This window comes from Cebus imitator, unplaced genomic scaffold, assembly GCF_001604975.1.
Source record: "Cebus imitator isolate Cc_AM_T3 unplaced genomic scaffold, Cebus_imitator-1.0 Scaffold292, whole genome shotgun sequence".
NCBI classification, from domain to species: domain Eukaryota; kingdom Metazoa; phylum Chordata; class Mammalia; order Primates; family Cebidae; genus Cebus; species Cebus imitator.
In genome coordinates, this window is record NW_016107607.1 from 1705969 (window position 1) to 1723517 (window position 17549).

A 17549-nucleotide genomic window follows, 5' to 3' on the forward strand; every position below is an offset into this window, starting at 1 on the left:
GTTGACCAGGATGGTCTCGATCTCTTGACCTCGTGATCCACCCGCCTCGGCCTCCCAAAGTACTGGGATTACAGGCTTGAGCCACTGCGCCCAGCCGCTTTATCATAGTTCTTAGCTTCCTTGCTTTAGGTTAGAACATGCCCCTTTAGCTCAGTGAAGTTGGTTATTACCCATCTCCCCTACTTTTGTCATTTCATCCATCTCAGCCTCAGCTCAGTTCTGTGGCCTTCCTGGAGAGGTTGATCATTTGGAGAAGAGGCACTTTGGTTTTTTGAGTTTTCAGAGTTTTTTTTGTTATTGTTTGTTTATTCTTTCTCACCTTCGTGAGTTCACCTAACTTTAATCTTTGAGGATGCTGACCTTTGAATGGTTTTTTTTTTGTGCGGACTTTGTTGATGTTGTTATTGCTTTCAGTTTGTTTTTCTTTTAAAAGTCTTACTCCTCTTCCATAGGGTTGCTGTTGTTTGCTGGGATCCCACTCCAGACCCTATTCACCTGGGTCCCTCCCACACCTGAAGATGTCACCAGTAGAGGCTGCAGAACAACAAAGTTGACAGCCTGCTCCTTCCTCTGAGAACTATGTCCCAGAGAGGCACCAACCTGATGCCAATGGGAATGCTCCTATATAAGGTGTCTGATGACTTCTGTTGGGAAGTCTCACCCAGTCAGAACGCACGGGATCAGAGACCTGCTTACAAAGTACTAAGTCTGCCCCTTGGTAGAGGGTTGTGCTGTAATGGGGGGAGTCCAACTTGTTCAAACTGCCCAGATTCCTCAGAAAGAGCAAGGGAAAAGACTAAGTCAGCTGATCCACAGATGCTGCAGCCTCCTCTCACCACAGGGACTCCATCCTAGGGAGATTAGAGTTCTGTCCATAATCCCCTGGCTGGAGTTGGTGAAATTCCAGCATGGAGGCTCTGCTCACTGAGAAGGTATGGGTCGAGGTCTGGCCTAGAAAGGCAGCCTTGTCACAATGTGCCACAGCCACTGTACTGCACTGTGGGGAATTCCTCCTGGGTCCAAACTGCCCAGTCTCCCCTGCACTGGCCGGGGAAAATGACAGACTGGAGTTGCAGTGATGGCTGCCGCCCGTCTCTCCAGGAGCTCAGTCCCCTTAGGCAGCAGGCACCAAGTGATGGTGGCCACCAATCCTCTAACGAACTTTGTAGTCTTAGTCTCCAGCTGAGAAGCTGCTGAGAATCTGCACAACTCTGTGCACGGGACCCAAGGCCCTGGTGGCATGTGCTCATGAAGGGATCTCCTGATCCATGGGTTGCACAGATTTGTGGAAAATGTGTGGTGCTCTGGACAGGGTAGCACAGTCACTCACTGCCTCCCTTGGCTGGGGGTGGGAGCTCTCCTTGTCCTGTGTAGCTCCTGGATGGGCCATCAGTCCACCCCACTTTTCCTCACCCTCTGTGAGTTGTACCAACCCACTAGTCAGTCCCAATGAGAGAACCTGGATACTTTAGTTGCTGGTGCAGGATTCACCCACTGTTTTTCTTCTCTTCTTTGCAGGAGCCTCTGATTGCAGTTGTTTCTTGTTGGCTATATTGCTGCCCCCCATCCCCCCAAAAAAAGTAGCTGATTTTAATTCTTACAGCAGAATAAGCAAGTGAGCAGGATTGCTAAGGCTTTCAGCTTAGGGAGTGTCCTTGTCTTATCCTGTTGGGATTTACTCCAAAATTTCTACCCAGGATAGAGGAAGGAACTCACCTTGCTTTTGGGGATTGAGAAGCCTACCCTCAAATGGAGATGAGTGAGAAACAATAAAGGCAAAGTCCAAGTGGCTTGCTGAGTTTCCACTTTCTCTTTCTCTTCATGATGAGCACCAAATCTGGAAGGCTGCCTGAGCATACATGAGCAGAATTCATTGATTAAAGTAAATTAAATTTTATAGAAAAAGTAATCTGACATGGATTTAATAGTAGATGGCTATCAGCAGGTACATATATTAAGCCATTGACAGAAGTAAACATAACTGGAATTGCTTTTAGATAGTTGTACAAGTATTTATGAGGTCAGTTTCTAAAAACCCAAACCACCTTGGCTTGCCCTGTGTTATGGTACACCCAGGCTAGTATAACAATCACCTCAGCAGTGTCTTTGCCTCCATTTTTCACATCTTTCATGGTACCTAAAGCATAATGCTCTTCTATTCAAGGACTATAAATGTCTTGTCTTTGCCTTCTAAAATCTAACATCAGCTGATATTCCCTGCTTGATCTTTTGCTACTCTCCTACTGGCAACGTTTCCTTTAGCGATATGTACAGATTATTATCTTATGAGCGTATTTTTATTTTATGCCAAATTTTGCATGATGTATCTATCCCTCTGTGGGATAGATATGCCAAATATGCCAAGCTGCATATTTGAAATTTTACCTGAATTAGTGGAAAGAATACAGGGCCAGAGAATACATCTGGATACTGGTTGTGGCACTGCCATTAAATTTCCATGTGAGTATAAGAAAGCTAATTCATTTATCTGAGACTCACATTTCTAGGTCTCTAAGGTTCTTTCTAACTTGAAAAGTAAAAAGAGAAAATCATAGGGTATCAAAAATAATGATACCTGTTTTCAAGGTCTAGTTCAAGTACCATCATGACCCACAGCTCATGGCATACAATGTTAGGAGCTTCCATAGAGCTTCTTTTCTGAACTGGTGTGTGTGTGTATAGGATTGCAAGATAGCTGCTTTAGCTCTAGTCTCATCCCCTCTGCCAAAGGGGAAAAAAAAGAGTAAAGTCTTAAGTCTCAATTTTCCCTGATTGTACCAACCATTGAATCAATAACCATGGCTGGGGAATGTAATATACTGCTTCAGTTAGGCCTGGATCACATGTTCCACCCCTTAAAGCTATGTGTGAACTAAAGTTGGGAAGGGGAAGACAAGTATCATTGCCAAAGGAAGAGGGAAACAGATCCTTGGGAGGAAAATGTCTACAACCCTGTCCCATTGAATTTGTTCCATACTGCATTTTACAGTGGTTATTTTTGTGTGTGCCTTATAATCTCATTCATTTATCCAACATGTATTTTTAAGCAACTATTATGTTCCAGGCATAGTGTTAACTTTTGGGGAATCAATGTTGAAGAAGACTCAGTGTCCATCCTTATAGTATTTGCATCATAGTGGGGAAGACAAACATACAAATAGAGTAAATAAATAAAATAACAGTTATAATAAGTTTTTTTTCTTAAGAAAACAATCAGGATGTTGAAAAAAAATAATAGGGAAGAACTACATTATGTAGGTTGCTTAGGGAATGTTTGTCTGAGCTGGTGATAATAAAGAGGGACCATTTAGGGAAAGATTTGAAAGTAATGGCATTCCAGGTAAAAGAAAAAGAAAATGCAAAGGAAATACCAAGGAAAGAACCAGCTTAGTGCATTCAATGAACAAAAAGAAGATGGAAGTGTCTAGTTCATAGTGAGAAGGGCAGTCTAGAATGATTTGGGAGAGGCAAGCCAGATAATGTAGAGTCTTAGTGACCATGTAAATTCTACTTGTCTTTAAACTTCTTACGAGAGAAATAATGTCTTATTTATTTTTATAACTCACAGTCCCTATTTTTGTGTGGGGGGGATACATTTTAAATAGGACTGTGTATTTCTTATCATAATATCCTTGAACAAATAAGAAAGGCTCCCAGTAATTAATCCTGGCTATTGTCTGGAAGAAATCTACTTTCCACTCCACTTTTCTATCATGGCCTCAATTCTCTTGGGCCTTCCAAAAATCTCCCTTGTCAGGACATTCTATCTCTTGTGGATTTTATTTTGCTCTTGGGCTGGTGTTAAGATCTTTAAACATAAAAGTCTTTGATAAAGTATCATTGGTCCTTTGATATGAAGTGGTCATTGACATAATCACACAAGAAAGAGTGTAGTAATCTTTAAAAAATACTAAGGGAAGCATTTAAGGAAGAAAATAAAACTCATGAGTAGGGTTGAGTGGCCTTGGGAAAACAAGTTTGAATAATTTCCCACTAGTTTGAGTTGCCAGGGTGGTAGGAGTCCCTCAGTGGCAGTCCCTCAGAAAAGTACATTAAGTACAGGTAAGACTGCACAGATTATTTAGAAAGGAATAATTGCTTCCTACAGGGAAGTTCAGCTATAATTAGGACACAGGGAAATGGGCAAGACAGTTAGCTATCAGCTGGCTCTTGGTTGATACCTGTATGAAATTGGAAAATTATATTCCATAGTTTCTCAGGTATAGCCATATCTTATATTGATTTATGCACAATTTCAGCTGTAATTCTGCTTTGTATCTCTGGCTGGGGCTATTTTCTAAGCCCTGTTTAGTGGAAAACACTGAATTTTCCCTTCACCTGGAAATTAGATGCTGCCGTGTTTCTCCATGTTGTCATTTCTACATAGGTATTTCTAAAAAGCTCTTACTTTAAAATTCAGGAGTCCCTCCAACTTACAAAGGCCTTCACTGGAATTGCAATCTGTTAGCTGCGATCCCAAAATAGGAATTCAAAAATGTGGTATTTGCGGTTTGCAAGGTTGCAGGTGTGGGGGAAACGGAAAAAGAAAGGAGGTGAAATGGAGTTTGTAAAAGAAGAGGCTCCATTCTTGCCCCTTCTGTTACCTGCATGCTCCCAAGAAGAAACTATACAGCAAACAATGAGGTAGGAGTGGAGATTCCTTCTAAACAAAAATTAAACGTTCATTGAGTGGCTATTGTGGTGTCTTCATCTGGAAAGGGAGACGGGATCATTGCAGAACTTGTAGACGCACCTGGGAGAGACAGTCACTTAAACATATCATTGCAATGTGATGTATCAAAAGTTCAAAGTACAGTGACAATAGGAGTGAGGAAAAAAGGCACAAAGACAAGAGACTTTAGAAAAAAGTACTGACAAACTGTGATAATTCACCCCTGTGACGAAAGAAAGGAGTCCAGTTCTTTTTGATTCATCATTGTACCTCAAGCATATTTTGGAAATGTAGTTGGACAGAGGACCTACTCCTCTTCCTTTCTTCTTGTAATTCGTTTATTTATTCAGCTGGCTTATTCTGTGCTAAACACTATGCAAGGTACTAGCGATATAACATTATATAAGATATTGTTGCTTCCCTTGAAGAGCTCACAGTATAATGAAAGAAGAAAACAAATTAACAAATATATATTTAGATGTAACATTGATGTAATATTGTAGATGATGGACTAAAGGAGTAACTCTGGAGATTATTGCAGCAGATGAAAAATATTAATGTCTTAAACTGAGGCAGCAATACTGAGGATAAATATAAGGAAAAGATAAACAAGATATTTAGAACATAGAATTGGAAAACTGTAGCAAATAATTGGAGTGGTAGTAGGGGATGGTAAAAAAAAATAAAAATTGAAGTTGAATAAATCCTAGGTTTATAGTTTTGGTGACTGGATGTGGCTATTAATGTAGAGACAAATAATTCAAAAATAAAAACAGATACGGAACAAGAGTTTAGAGAAAATATTAAGGCTTTGATTATAGAGTTGTTGAGTTTGATACTTTTGTAGGATATCTAGGCATAGATGCCCAATAAGCTTTTAGATATTTGAGTCTGATGCTCAGGATAAACATTGAAATCAGGGATAAAGATTCAGGAATCTTTAGCTTACTGGTAATAGTTACAGTTGGAGGAGTGGATGAGATAATGCAAGAAAGGTATGCAGCATGAGAAAAAAAAAACATAAATGTTGAGAAAAAGAAAAGGGGAGGACACTAAGATTTTCATATGCAATCCACTTTACGAAATGCTCTTTCCCTTTGGAAGAAGAGATAGAATAGTATTTAATGGGAGCCAGTGACTCTCTATTTAACTTGGAATTCAGCATACTATGTGTCTGTGGTTCATGGCGTAGTCTACACCCTGATTCTTCAGTCCTACCTCATAGGTCAGCCATGGTTGACCCTGATTCCCAGTATCTATGAATATTGTAAGGGGACTGGTTGAATGCAGGGAACAGCCCTAAGCAGTTTTCTGATGAAGGTTTTTTCCTGACATGGACGTTATCTTCCCCTGGAAAAGAAATCTCAAAAGGAGATGATGGAAAGAGGAAACCATGATTATGATGGAATGGAGTTGGGGGTAGGTGAGAGGTTCAACCACAAATGACTTGGTATTCAGATCAAATGGCCTTGTGGTCAGGAACAAAACTGGAGCTTTCTTCTCATTTGGGTTAGAATGTAGGCCTCGTGTGTATGTGTGTGTGTGTGTGTGTGTGTGTGTATTCCTTCATGTCTGGGGCTCATTCACATAGCCTATTTATCTCCTTCTTAATACCAGTAGTGGATCTTGCCCATTCTTTATGGAAGGATTGACAGCCTGGTAGCCATCTGGATGTCTGGATGAAAACATTTTAATCATCCAAAGGCTGGGTTACACAGGTTTTAGTTGCTAATCTTTAGTGAACATATAAACTATCAGAAATGATAGAATCTCTTCACACATTACCATCCTCTCTCTGAATAATTGATACTGCTTTAGCAAACTTGGAACTTACCAAAGTCAATTTTTTAAATTGGAAGTTTAGTAGAACACAAGAACATGGTTGTGTTTACATTTTGTTCTTCACAGAAAATAATATAAATTAAGACAAATTGTCTGAATGCAGTTGTTTTAATGTATTAAGGTATAATTTATACAAAATAAAATGCACAACACCTTATTGTTCAATTACATGAGTTTTGAAAGTTATGTACACCTAAGCCTGATCAATTTTTTCAACTGCGCCCATTTTCTCTGAATATTTTTGCACAGGGCTTTCAGTAAAATTCTCTACTGGCTAAGAGCTTCCCAGGCTTAAGACTTTCACTCAGTTCTCCAAAATGGATAGGTTAGGGTGTGTCTGTTACTTGACCTCCCTTCTTTTCTTGGTCTGGGTGTCTGGATTACCTAAACTTGATGAACTCATTCTTGTGCTGCTACATACAGCCTTTCCATTTTGCCTATAGCAACCAGAATGCTTTTTAAAAATTTACATATGTCATCCACATTATATTTCCATCACAGATGCTTTTATATAAAATAGGAAGCCCCTCCTTTTTCCCTTTCATAGAACCCTGTTTTTTCTCTTTATAATAATTAACACCACTTACAATTATATTATCTTTGTATCTCCAACACTTAGCACCATACCTGTCACAGAGGAGTTTTAAAATAATTACTTGTTGGCTGAACACATTAATTCAATCATTATTTCATTAACAAGCTGACCTCCCTACACTGACTCTTGCTTCCTTTCAATCCATTTGCAATCCTGCAGTCAGACACATCTTTGAAAAATGTGTAGTTGATTATGTGACTTATCCTGCCCAAAACCCTTCAATAGTTTTGTTTGAACAAAGTTCACATTTTTTAGTGTGACTGCTCCCCTCAAGATAGACTAAGTTGTGCAGTGGTAACAAATTAACCCCTAAATCTCAGCAGTGATTTGTTTATTGACCATTATTTATCACTGATATAGGCTGGGGAGAAAATAAGGGGGCTTGCTTCACATAGTCACTCAGGGAACCAGGCAAATCAAGGTACCCTCTTATAGCTCAACCATCTAGCGTATAGACACATTATATTTCAGAGACTTTGCTCTTCACAAACTGTTTCTCTACTAGTAGCCTTTGTTAAACCTAAGAGAACTAAATCCTAATGCAGTAAGACAACTGTTGTTTATAACACATTCATTTTTCCTATGCATATATAACGTTATTCATTATGAACTATCCTTAGAATTAAAATAATAGTTACATAAATCATTTTCTGTGTCCTGTGGTTTAGATGACAAACCTTGGTTGAGAAAGGCTACAAATCTAGGAAACTTCCTGGCACATGGTAGGTGGTAGATCTATGTCTCTCTCTTTTTTAAAATAAAGGAAACTATAAATGTTAGGTCTAGCAGGGATCTTGTAGATCATCTAATGTTTTCTCAATCCTGGATATGCATTGAAATCACTTGAAGAATTTATTAAAAATTCAAATTCTTAAGCTCCTCTTCTAGATATGCAGATTCAATATATCTGTCAGAAGGAACCAAGAATGTGCGTTCTTAATGCCTCCAGTGATTTTGATGTGGCCATTTAATTACTGCTTTCAGAGGATAGGCAGACATTTGAATACCACCATTCTAGTTTAAACCATTCATTTTCACATTTGGAGTAGTCATTGTCCACTAAATTCAAGACACAATTCAGGATAAGAAATTAATGTTTGTTTGTTGTGGGGAGGTTGGGGGGTAGATGTCCAATATCCAAGTCAGATTCTTATAAAGTAATATTCTTACCCTTGAATTTTAAAAACAACTCCTGCTGGCATTAACTTGAGCCACAAGAAGTCTAGATGCTTTCCAAGGTCTTCTTGAGATCTAATATTCTGGGAAATTGGACTTTTAAGCCAGGGCTTCACTCCCAAATTTAGGAAAGCAATTGGAGCAACTGCTCTTAGGAATTATACCATCTTTTCCAAAAATATGGGAGTAAGAGCAGGAATAAATCTGCCTATGTAGGAAAACACTGTGTAATTATGTTTGTTTCCAATTTTAGATTAACCAAGAGTCCCAGAAAAATCACACAGAAACCCTTCAGGAGTTTACCAAGACAGTTTATGCCTATGCTTATCTTAATCTGAAAAAAATTAACTGTAAATCTAGGATTATAAGGTTATATTCATTGGCCTAACACTCGTCTTTCCTTTCTTTCCCAGTATTACGTCTTTCAAAACATGCCAAGTCCGGAAACTTAGCCATGCTCCGAAGCTTCCTGGGATATTTGGCTGAATAATGGAGCATAGCCTGTAACTGTTTAGAGCCTGCACAGAGGGCTCAGAAAACATGCTGGGGTAGACAGGTGCCAGCTCAGTGGTGAGTTTAAGTGTTTGGCTCACTTTTCCAAACTCCACTCCATTTCACTGGTAGTTAGGTGAGGAAGGCTTTTCCTTGTTACTGGAAATAAAACAAGTTTTAACACAGTTCCAATGTGCAATTCCTTCCATGACTCCCAGCAAACCACAGCCTAGAGGACTTCGAAGTGTGTTTGGTGCAATCATTTTTGTTCGTGCTTGCCAGTACCTGTGTATTAATATAATAAACTTATAAAGCATGGTTTATATAGTTCATAGACCAGCATTTCCCAAACTATATTTTGATATATTCCAGTCTCTCAAGATGCTCTGAGAAAATGAATTTCGGTGTACAATAAATTTGGTAAAGTTGCATGTTTTAAATATAATCTTGTTACTTTGCATATAATCCTTAACAAGGCACTGAGGAGCCCTGAAATAATGAACCCTGTTTATCTTTGTTAAAGTCATCAGGTTCTTATTACATAAACATGGTCCCTTCCCTTAGAAGAATACCTTTTGATATATTGTGGATCGCTACTTGGAAAATGCTTTCAAAGACTGAGCGACATTAGAAACCTCTGAAAGCCATCCAATGCAACATGAAACTTGCATTTAGGACTTATTTGTATTGTATACATGAAACCATTTCTGTCATTACCTAGGTCAGAAAGGAAAAACAAATCTTTCATTTATTGAAAAGGCCAGTATAATTATATAGTAATGAGCAGTGACATTTCTGTAACACTTTCTTAAGGAATTTCCTAAACAACATGCAATAATTGTTAAAAAGGGTGTTGCATTAGGAGTCCAAAGACCTGGCTTCTCTACCTGCTCTGCCACTAACTAGCTGTGTGCCTTTATATCAGTTGATTAACTTCATTGGGTATGAATTTGCTGATCCATAAATTAGGAATAACATTGCCTTTCTTATCCACTCTATAGGCTTGTTTTGAAGTTCAAACAATGAAATTTATTGTATAATTTATTTCCTATTATTTTTAAAGGGCACAAATTACAATGAGGTAGGGCTACTAAGGTGAGACCTATTGCCAGTAGAGAACTGGCCTTGTAGCAGGGCCTGCGATACTTTGCATAAAACAATGTTGTCATTGCTCTAGAAGGACTGGAAATAAAAAACAAGGCAGAGAAAATGCATCATTTAGGGCTCAAGTTTTGTAAATCTCTTTCACCCCATCCCCACCCACCCCATTTCAATAGATCAGAAAACCCATGGTTTAGGGCAGCTGGAGCATACCTACTGGAAGCCCTTGCATGTTGTCTCAGCACTGACCTTCATCCTGCCCCACATCACCCCCCAGCTTCTGTCCCAGTAAACAGTGAACAGATTCAGTGACTATTGCAGGCACTCTGCCTTCCTCTCACCATCTTGTTCAAGTTAATAGTCTCCATTTGCCTCCTTGTTGACTTCCTCTATAATTCACCCTGCACATCTAGGAAGCCAAAAACCTAATAGGGACCTTCTATTTCCCCATTCCCATCCAAGTCGTTGTGATTCAAGCAAATACTTGGGAAGGAGGTCACAGGGAAAATTTCTGTCCCTCCAGGTGACTGGTAAATATAGATGTCTGGGCTAAATAGACCATGATACTGACTCAGGCTGTGAATTCCTTTGAATTTCTTACTCAAAAGAATCGGATCTTAGTTGAAACATACTTCTCTGTGTCCTTGATTCTTTTTCCATTATGTGTCCATGGTAAACAACAGGTAAAGGGCAAAAGGCTTTTATAGGATCTTGTTTCTGTAATAGTCCCCTTCCCTGCTGCCTTGTAACAATCAGCACTGTAATCTAATACTTGCTACCACTTGTATCATCAAAATGCTATAAGCCCACATTGCTTTCACCCTTGCATGATCACTGAGGCTGCTTTCTCTGTTATATCAATTATCCATTGATATGGTTTTCCTGTGCCCCCACCCAAATCTCAACTTGAATTGTAGCTCCCATAATTCCCACATGTCATGGGAAGGACCCAGTGGGAGGTAATTGAATCATAGGGGTGGGTTTTTCCTGTGCTATTCTAATGATAATGAATAAGTCTCACGAAACCCGATGGTTGTGTAAAGGGCAGTTCCCCTGCACATGCTCTCTTGCCTGCTACCATGTAAGATGTGACTTTGCTCCTCCTTGCCCTCTGACATGATTGTGAGGCCTCTTCAGTCATGTGGAACTGTGAGTCAATTAAACCTCTTTTTTAAAATAAATTACCCAGTTTCAGGTATATCTTTATTAGCAGTGTGAGAACAGACTAATACATTCATCATGTGTAGCAAAATACCCCAAATGTTAGCAGCTTATAATATCACACATTTATCATTGCACAGTATCTGTGGATCAGGAATCTGAGGGTTGCTTAGTTTAGTTCTCTGACTCATAGTCTCTCAAAAGTCTGCAAACAAGGAGATAATCAGAGCCACAGGCACCTCTGTGTTCTAGTGGGACAGTGCTTTCAAGCTTACTCAGGGGTTGTTGGCAGGATTCAGATCTTGGGGGCCGTTGGACTAAAGGCCTTAGATCCTCACTGGCTGTGGGCTAGAGCCAGAAGGTGCTCTGTGTTCCTTGCCATGTGAGCCTCTCTGTAGAGCAGTTCGTAACGTGGAAGCTGGCTTCATCAATGTAAGTGTACAAAGACAATGGAAGTCAAAATCATTTATAACTGAATTTCAGAAGTAATATCCCTTCATTTCTGTTATTTTCTATTAGTTACAAGCAAGTTACTAGATCCAGTCTACAAACTAGGAGAGTAGATTATACAACAGAAGAAAATTACACAAGAATGCAAATCCTAGAAGACAGAGATCATTGCAAGATGTGGGGAATCTTCGAAGGCTTCCTACTGCACTGTCCTGTATTAGGCATGTGGAAAATTCTGGAATTTGGGCTCCTCTTCTCTCCACAATTTTGATCACCTGGGCTCTACTTCCCTGGCAGGATTCTTTATGCCTACTTTTGATCAGTTGTGCTCTGAACACATCCTACTCCCTTTAATTTTCTTGCCATCTTTTAGTACATCATCCCCGTGTGGCCTCTGACCATTCTTTGAAATAAGCCAGATTCCTGTTACTGTGATTTAACAATCGAGGGATATAGGCTCTAAAATTTCTTCCATAGCTTCTAGTCCCTTTTTTTTTGATTAAAGAGGAAACATAAACCATCAGTCATCTCACTGAAGAGTTTTATGTCACTCGTTCCAACTTCCCACACCAGAGGTACATATGCCTTCTATTCCTTAATCATAACAGACTTGCTGTTCCGCTAGGCAATGAAAAACATCCCCAAAGGGTAATAAGGCTATTCCATGTGAGAAGAGCCTAGCTTTCTCACACAGAAAGCTATTTAATGAAGTCAAATTAAAATTGTTTCCACAGGAGAGGGATTATCTCCAGCAGTCTGCAGAGTTAGTTTTCTATTCACTGTAAATCAGGCAAACAACAAATATTTATTAAGTCCCTATAGTAGGTACAACACAATTCTAGGTGCTTAGAGTATCAAGAAGAGAAACAGAAGACATGTTGACTGCCATCAAAGACATGAGAGTCTTGTTCCCCCAAAGCAGGGCTTACTTGGATTGAGACCAGAAACAAAACATGAATTTCAACAACATTCTGGAGACCTGTGGAACTGTGCCTTAAAGAACGGACAGAATTTCATAGGCAGGGGAAAGAAAGAGGGAGAATAGCAATAATGCAAATGTAGAACTGAGAAAAGTTTGAGATGATATTTTCCTTTTCATTTTGTCTTCATTAATGTCTCCTCATTTAAAAATATCTTCTCGATGGCAGGTGACATAAGTGGTTTGAATTTTCCTGTAATTTTTCCTGATACGGAAAGAGCACTTCCAGCTCAAATGTTGGTCAAAGTTTCAGTCTGCATATTTTTATACTCTTTCATCACCGTTTCTTCTGGTCTATAATTGCTTTTTCTACTTTGGATTCAACTGCTGACACTGGTCCAGATTTGAAAGTTGCCCCACAGTGTGTCTTCTGTTGGCCTTCTTTCTGTATTCTGCCACTGCTTCTATTTTATAAACATTTATAAAGTGCCTGCTCTAAGCCAGGCCTTATGCTAAGTGCTGTGAGTAAATAACAAAGATGAAAAAAGACATGGACCTTACCCTCAAAGATTTCACAGTCCAGAAGCATATGGGGACAAATAAGAAGACATGATCACAGTCCAGAAGCATATGGGGACAAATAAGATGACATGAATAACTCTCATATAAGACAAATTGGCCAGTGCCATGGGGAATACTAATGCACATTATTATGAGGAATATTCCTCATTTGGGTATATGGTATTTGGTTTTTACCTATGCATTTTGTAGACCTCAATTCTGCCATGTTTTGAAATAAAAAGTATGTGTGTTTGCATCTGTCTGTATGTGTGTGTTTTCCTTCTATTCTGTCGTAACAGTGGCCAATTCATCTATGGAAAGCCTGGAATGTCACTTCATAATGAGCTGACGCTGTAGACTCTGGTCCATTTTCCAAAGGGCTTTGGTGGTGCTGGGCTGAGGGTGGGGTTGGAGAGCAGCTAAGACAAAGCTTTTGTTTTTGGCCAGGAAGCATCCCTTTGATGCCACACCTGGGACTGGTGGACAGCACAATCAGTGGAAAACAGCAATTAAACCAAGACATTGGCATTAGTATTCTGTCAGGCCTTCCCATAAAAAGGCGCTCCTTTCATTTTTGCAGGACTGAGAATTGAAGTCTCATCAGAATAACTTGTTTCTTAATCCAACAGAAAGTAAACCCTCTGTGCTGACATTTGGGTCATAATGAAAATGTGATAAGACAGTAGGCAGGAGGCAGAACCTAGCTGTGCTGGGCTGATAACAGCACTATGCAATTGATGGTATGTGGCTGTGGAAAACAAGGCCTATAAAAACAGCACACCCTTGACATACACTTGACAAGTAGGAGAACTTTGAGAATATATCTCTGTCAGGAAAATTGATCCAGCTCTCTGTCCAGTTTCTTCAAACTTATAAGCATTGCTGCACTCTAGTGCCTGCTAAGATCTTGGCAATAGCCGGGATGAAAGGGAATGGGCACAGGGCTGCAAGGGTTATAAAGTTCTTGTCATTCTACAAATGGAGCAAAGAACCTGTGGTATGGTAGGGATAGAAAATGGCTGGCTAGGTAGTACTGAAGAAATCTACTATCTGCTGAGTCAGGATAGAGACAACAGGCACATTTCATAAGGATTGGACTGACTTCCTGTTCTGTTTGCAAGCTATGTCTCCGATAGTGGTCCTCAAAATGAGGCAGGGGAGTGATACTGGAAATATGTGAAATGCTTTTTGAAGAAAATCACTTACTCCAGAACCCTCATTTTATAAGTTATTGGATGAGGCCCTGTAATATGTGTTTTTAGGAAAAGGCTCTTTTCTACCCATTGAGAACTACTGCTTTAGGAAAACTCCAGACCTTGTTTCCAATTTAAAGGGTCCTGGTTGGGTGACTTGAAGTCATTTACCTCTGCCTCGTTGTCCTTCTCTGATTCAGTTTAGTTCTAGTAAACTAGGTACTTTGTTATTTCCCTTTGACCAAAGCCCCCACTTCACACCGCTGTCTCAGTAACTGCCTCCTTCTCCAGTTTCCTTCACACAAATTCTTGGAAAGGGAGTTTGTCCAGAATTCAAGTTCCTCTAAAGGAGTGATTATCTAATTTCAGAGTTCCTCAGAATCAGGTATATTCTGCCAGACCAAATACGGGACACCCAGTTAAATCTGAATTTCAGATAAACAACAAATAATTTTCAAATATATAACAAATAATAGTATAAGTATGGCACTTGCAACATTTGGAACATATTTGTAATAAACTATGCTTTGTTGTTCATCTGAACATAACATTCAATTGGACATTCTGTATTTTTATTTCTTATATCTGTCAACACAACTTTTGCACTGTATTAGAAATGCAGATTCTTGTGTGCTACCCCCAGAATTTAAACTTGCATGTCTGGGGTAGGGATTTTTTACGAGGTACATTGAGACAGATAGCTAAAGTATACACATCACAAAACCCATTTCTAATACTAGAGGTCTGTTTGTGACCCCTGTTCCATGGTACTTCTTGGGCCTGGAGTCCTTCCCTAGGATCATAGTTCTATACTTGGCTCTGTTCCAATTCCAGATAGCTCAAATTCCCATCACTTGTCTGTCTATGCAAGGAAGTAAATCAGTACAGGAAGGTGTTTCCCAAGGCCCAAACCTCCAGAGAATAGAGAGAAATGGTGTGAATGATTTAAAATACACTCAACCTGATGATGATATAGTAATAATAATGATAATAGCTATGATTTATATAGCACTTACTGTGTGCCGAGTACTGTTTGTTATAAGTGTTTGTACATATGTTAACCCCTTTAATCCTCACAACAACCCAATAAGGTAAACTGTTATTATTATTCCCACTTTAAGATTGTTATCAAAATCCACACTTTAGCAGGTCAGTTTGATCTATTTATAGTTACCGTCAATCAAATCCTTGGAGGGAAGGGTCCAGTAATGGCCCTAAATAAAATGGGAAATGGGCACTTTGTTTTCCTTATCCCTCACCTCCCTATTGGCAACCTGCCTTCAGCCCTCAATCATTTTTCTATATTCTATAATTTCCTCCTCATGTCCCACAACCTAACTCAGCTCTCTGATTTCCCCAAGTATCACTGAAAACCCCAAAGCCACTTACTAACAAGGCACTTCTTGTTCTCAAAACAATTGCAACAATAGCTACCTTTCTGAGTAAGGGATTTAGCAAGTGTGTGTGTGTGTGTGTGTGTGTGTGTGTGTGTGTGTGTGTGTTGGGATAAGGGTGAGATGTAGTATTTAAGTAAAACTTTCTAGGCAAATGTAGGCAGTTTCAGGGAAAATGGATGGCCTATTATGACTGTTAGAATGAATTATATCTGACAGTTCTTGTAAATAGAACAAACAGGAGGCTTGTCCCCCAACTCAAAAATATGGAGGTAAAATTACCCCTAAATTCAAGCCTAATGCTAATAAGTTGACTTATATGTATGTCTTCTCTGCTCCCTGGAAACTGTTCCTGACTCAAAGAAAACCTTCTACTTTAGCTACAGATCTGAGAACACTTCCTGCCTGTGTCCTAATTAATACCTTAGTTCAGCTGAGTGTAATTGGCCTAGAATACAGAGCTATGTGCAGTGTCTCTTGGGCTGGTTGCACAATACGAGTTCAACTGAAGCTACAGAAGAACTTGTCAGCAGCAAGCTGAAAGCCTAAGAAATAAGCCTCTTCCTGAAGAGTTGGGGAGCAGTGGAATGCTTTTGGAAGACACAAAACAATGCAAGAAATACATTGTTGAAGTTAGGCAGGGTTTTTTGTTCTCTTTCCATAGGGAGTGTTGGAAATATTCATTCATTTATTCATCTACTTATCATTCATCCATTTATTCAACAAATATTTAATGTGGGTCTACTATGTGTCGACCACTATTTAAAGAGCAAGAAATGTTAGTATGAAAAAGAAAATAAGTCCCCTCTATCATTCTCCCTGAACTGTTGTGCATTTGCTCTAAAAGCAATGAGAGATAAACCCAACTTTTTCAACTACTATGTTTCTGGCAGTCTTTGGCTACAGGGCATTGACAACTGCCAATATCACTTATTGTGAGCACCAGATGCTACCACTAGAACCTTCGTGACTGCTGCTTCTGCCAACTAAATGGGACGGACACTGCCGTGGCCAGAATGGACTTTATATATTTTCTGTTTCTCTGCATCACTAACTTCTAATTCAAGCTCTGAGTAAGTGCATTTCGTTGAAGGTGAATAGATCACATGCCTCAACTCTAGCAGCAGGGAGGCTTCAAAAGCAATTATCTGGTTTTTTGAGGAGTCTGGGACTTTTAAAGTAAGGAATTCCCAAAACAGGGGAAGGGTGTTCAAAAGAGCTGAGCAGCTCTAGATGACATTGTAGGTTCTCCATCCAGATCCCCAGTGATCCCATTTACTGGTTTGATGTGCCCACCCTTCAGCTGCAGTGGGAGCTGTTGCTGAAGGCTCACACTTATTACTTTCTCTGTAGGTTTATCCTTGGGCAACTTGAGTCATATCACCTGAAGGTGCTCAAGAGTTGTGTCTTTCTCCTAAGCCTGTCCATAGCTAATGGCTAATTAGGTACAAAATTCCCAATCCTTTATCTCAAAATAGGACAGGCTTTTCAGAGCATTTTATACACAAGTAATTAACTGTGGGATAAAATTAAAACTAGATTTCATCTGAAATCACATGCTTGTTTGGCCCCGTCTCTTTTTATATCCTGATTTCTTAATTCCCTCACTGGATTCCCCTGAGAATATTCTCCTGATAAATCACTTACATCAGACTATCTCTTGGTAAAGATCTATACACCGAAATCTATAAAACTTTGATGAAAGAAATTGAGCAAGACACAAATAAGTAGAAAGATATCTCATTATGTGGATTGGAAAATTAATATTGTTTAAATGTCCATACTACCCCAAATAATGTATAGGTTTGGTGCAATCCCTATAAAAATTGCAATGATGTTTTTCATGAAAGTAGGAAAAACAATCCTGAAATTTATATGGAACCATAAAAGACCACCACTAGAACCATCACGCTCTCTGACATAAAAATATATTACAAAGCTATTGTAACTAAAACAACATGGTATTAGCATAAACACAGTCACAGAAACCAAT